At 48.1% G+C, this 4,345-nt stretch overlaps 1 long non-coding RNA gene across 2 annotated transcripts; it reads left to right on the top strand.

Annotated features, from left to right (window-relative positions):
• The first annotated feature begins 77 nt into the window (after nt 1-77).
• Nucleotides 78-2,577, top strand: LOC106888232. 2 transcript variants are annotated; one of them, XR_001412077.1, is made up of 3 exons: nt 78-408; nt 505-607; nt 804-2,577. It is a non-coding gene; the product is annotated as an uncharacterized LOC106888232 (long non-coding RNA). The 2 variants fall into 2 exon arrangements; XR_001412078.1 differs by having other exon boundaries at nt 801-2,577.
• Nucleotides 2,578-4,345: the final 1,768 nt, after the last annotated feature.

Genomic DNA, 4,345 nt, shown 5'->3' with positions numbered 1-4,345 from the left:
CCTGTCAGGCACCGGGCGCTCCCGAGCGCCCGGTGCCTGACAGGAAGCCCGGCGCTGGGCGGGCGGGCCGGGCCCGCGCGGGAGGAGGGTCCTTCAGGCCGGGCAGGGCCGTGACGGGAGGCCGCGGGGGCGGGCTGGGCCCGGAGCCCCGTCCCTCCGCGGCCCGGGAAGGGGAGCGCCAGGCCGGTTGAGGAACGGAACGCCCTCGCCACCAACGAGGGAAAACTCCGTGACGGCGTCCTGGTCTTAAGCTCCAGGAAGGCGGGCTGTGGCGGCGGGGCACAGCCCTACGCCCAACGGGAGGTCTTGCTGCGCTTTGACGACGGACACCCACGCGTGGCCCTGCGTGCTGTAGGAGGATGGCGTCCCGTGGCCGTGTGGCAAGGGAGACAACCGGAGGTACCGTCTGTGAGTATTTACAACAGATCTCCGATCGCTAAATTAAATATCGATTGGTGAAATCAACATCAGCGAACAAGCCCTAACGCGTGGTGTTGTGCCCAGCGGAAGGGATGCAGCCCCCAAGTAAAATGCCTGTGTGAGGGGTTTCCATCCCACGCCGAGGTCCAGCTGTGCCGATGCCACACACGGAGGAGCTCACAAGGCGGTAGGTGCGACCCCGCTATAAAAACAGCGAGAAACCGTGCCCTGGCTGGGCCCAGGCACTGACCTGACCCACTGGAGCGATGGTGTCGCAGGGGGACTCCTGGGGACAAGTCAGAAAAGCAAGAGTGCAGTTAGAGGAATGGGGGTGCTGGGGGGAAGCCGAGGCGTTTCTGATGGGAAACATGCCCTTCCAGCAGAACAGGCACCACCGGTGGGATTCTTGCTGAAGAGACACGGCCGTGGAAACCACTGCTGCTGTGCTGTATAGAAAGCTGTGCGCTGTTCCAAACTGCTGATCGTCACCTGCCAGTCAGGATTAGGTCAGGTGCTGCCCCAAAACAGGTTAAAAATAAGCACGTGCGAGAATGCTGATCAGCTTGGGCAGGGGCAGAGGTGGCTGCAGAGGAGCTGGGTTTCCCCAGGCCATGGTGCTGCACATGGTCCATCCTCTCAGCACAGGGCTGTTGGGTGCACACCCAGGTGTGCGTTCACACAGGTATTTCACATATCTGCTAATTACGTGTGCCCCATTGAGAGAAACAGCTGCACGATTCTAAGCATCTGCTTACATGGTTAAAATATGAGAGAAAAGCATACTTACTTGCCTGGGGTGCTGTGCAGTTTAAAAATATTAATTAGAACTATGATCCTCATTTGCCCATAAGCTCATGAGTGTAATTTTAAACACACAGCTAGTTAAACAAATACTTTCAAATGTGTCTACAATCAAACCATTCCACAGAGCTACTCTCACGGCACCACATCTTGTGTAAAATTAATCCACTCAGTAGAAAGTTTCGGAGTCAGGGAAATAGAGAAAAAGACCAAATTAAAGCAGATGAGAAAGAAAAGGCAGAGGTGGATGAGAAGTGCCAAGCTGAAACTCTTCCAGTGCTGTGGGGATGGCAGATCCTTTCTGGAGTGTCTGCGGGGAGCAGGTCGCGCGGGGCGTAGGAGGCACGTCACAGGCGGAGCAGGGACTCGGGTTCCCTTTCCCTGATTCTTCCTCATTATGGAGAAGCTGCGGCCGAGGGGTGGGAGGGCCCGTGCCTGAGCCCCCGAACCACCACGGGTCACCAAAGGACATTCCTCAGCGTGCCCTGGTGCTGCTTCCTGCCTTCTTATTTCTACAGTTCAGAGTGTGGCTACAGTCACGTCTTGGGGGTTCGGGTGACCCTTGTCCTCGCGGCACTACAGACTCGGGCCTTGTCTTAGCAGGCCTTTGATGGAATTATAGTAATTGTAATTCACGTTTGTCTGTCGCTCTGCATCTTAATGGATGCCTAATGGATGATGGGCCCCGGGATCAATAGTATCACGTCTTGTCTACTCGGGATGAGAGAACTGGATGTTAAAATAAATACTTCTACTATGCTAAAGATGCACAAACAATAAGCAGATCGATACAAACGGGGTTTACCTCGGGTGAGGTGGCCTCGTGCCCACACAGGGACCAGGCTGCTCTGCGGACACAGCTTCACGTGTCTGGCCGCTTTTTAAGTAGCACAATAAATCACAGAACATTTTCCACAACTAAATTCTTCCTAATCTAACCAGACAATTCTTAAACCTTTAATGGGCCCATGATGGTAAAATCATTTTGTCTGGGTTTTTGAGCAGTAATCTTCAAATTACGGGTCTGTAACAGCAATAATGGAACGTGTCATAAAAGAGTTTTTCCTCAGTGAGTCTAGTATTGTAATAAAATAATGTACCCAGTCACCTCTACATTCTGCATTAACCCTTTTTATGATAATTATGAGTAAAGTGCATCTCTCACTTCCATTAAATAATGTCCTTGCATCTCACTGACGCAGCAGACTTCACAGGACTGGAAGCAAAGCGAGAGATGCACAGTCTTTTTTAGCAGATTCTGTCCATGTCTCTAACTTGTTCTTGAGATAAAACCTACTCAGTTTGAGAATTACTTTTATGCTTCAGTGTTTATGCAAGACAAACTTGAAATTCTGAGTCCTGGTTTTCAGTCACTTTCGTGTTCACAGAAACATATGCACAAATTAGGAAATTACCTATTAAATTATATATGCATATGCTCCCGCAGCTACCGGCACAGGGCAGTTCCCAGTCCTATTACAGCATCCACACAAACACCTTGCAGACATCACCAGCAGCTCCCATTCCAGGTGCTCTGCTTCAGGAAGATGTGCAGAGCCTTTTAAAGAGTACTTTTAAAGGGACACGGGACACATCGAGTTCATCACCACCATGGCATGAGGTGTGTTTCCATGATACAAAAATCTCTGCTGGCTTTGCTGTGTCACACCGAACAGACAGACACTGTCTCTCTGGCACCTTGGTGGTTCTACCAGCAGCAAGAATGGGCATCTGTCGTGTAAACGCTCAGCGTCCCGAACAAAATCTGGAAGCAGGTCATCAGGGAGGGTGGGCTAATTGCTCCAGGTAGGAAATTATACCTGCCCTGTTCCATGCTGCTCGTGCCATTTTCCAGTATTGAACAGTGTGCAAGATTTCTAAAAAGTAAAAGCTGTCTGAAGCATGCACATGACCTCTATCAATTAATATAAAACCAAGTAACTTTTTGACAAATGAGGATGCTAATTCAGACCACGTAACTGAAAGAGATGAAGAAAACAAAAAAGAGGATAAGCACAAACCATGGAACAAAACTAATATTAGAGATTTTCAAAAGAATCAAAGCTGCTTCAACCTTCAGTTTAGCTTAAAACCATGAAAAGTCAGATTTTCTTTTGCGTAAAGAAATCCCCGTAATCCAGTATACCCTTTAACTATGACTTAGTCTGTGCAGCAGAGCTATGGATGCCAGTTGCACGTTCTGACCAAAGCACATAAATAAAAGAAGAGCCTCTGGTAAATGGGCTGGAGATTGTGAAGGGAAAATCATTGCAATAGTTGTGTGAGAAACACATCATAAGCAAGCAGCTGAATGAAGAAGACAGCAGCCCTGTGGATTCATACACACATAGTCTCCAGTGTGCCTGGAGAGAAAAGAGAAAAAAGAAAAACAGAAAGAAATAAAGAGACGGTATGAGGACGCAGCGATTTAGAGGATCAAAGCCATTTTAAGAGAGCAGAGGTACTTGTTTTCACAAAGCTTTCAAGAGGTTTTTGGGAAACCCTCCACGCATCTTAAAAGCTGGACTGTGTAACGGTGCACATTGTTATAACCCAACATCAGATGTAGACACGATGCCAAAGAGAGGCAGGGAAATATTTGTCAAAAATTGAAAGAGTCAAGGAAAATGTGAGAAAATTCCTGCCCTTGCTCTTCCTTTTCTCTGAAGGTAGTGTCATCCAGGATCCTCTTCCATATGCATCAGCCTCTTGACGGGGATCAGCAGTATCCCCTGAGCTGACATGCCTTTATTTACCCTTGGGGGCAAGGGCAGCATGGCTGCCTGCACCACTGCCCTTCCCAGAACATTCACAGGGCTGTCAAAACATCCCAGTTATTCCCTTAATTGAGTGGGAGATGAAGGTGCCAGATAGAGAAGCCAACTAAGTCCATGAAAAATATTATTTTAACAGAAAGAAGGAAATAAAATTGGGAAAAATAAAAACTGTAATAGAATAACTTCAGATAATATCCAGCAACATCTGGAGCAGTAGGCAGATGGACTGGAATGTTACAAATCAGGGTCTACTTAAAATCAGAATTATGTAAAGGTATTTTTACCTTTCCTAAATATATTATTTCTGTACAGAGTTCTCAGTCTGGGAAATCTCAAAAGTAAACAGA

The sequence above is a fragment of the Calidris pugnax genome, unplaced genomic scaffold (assembly GCF_001431845.1).
Source record: "Calidris pugnax isolate Ruff unplaced genomic scaffold, ASM143184v1 scaffold28, whole genome shotgun sequence".
NCBI lineage: Eukaryota > Metazoa > Chordata > Aves > Charadriiformes > Scolopacidae > Calidris > Calidris pugnax.
The sequence above is the reverse complement of the archived record's forward strand: the minus strand, read 5'-3'. Positions and strand labels throughout refer to the sequence as shown.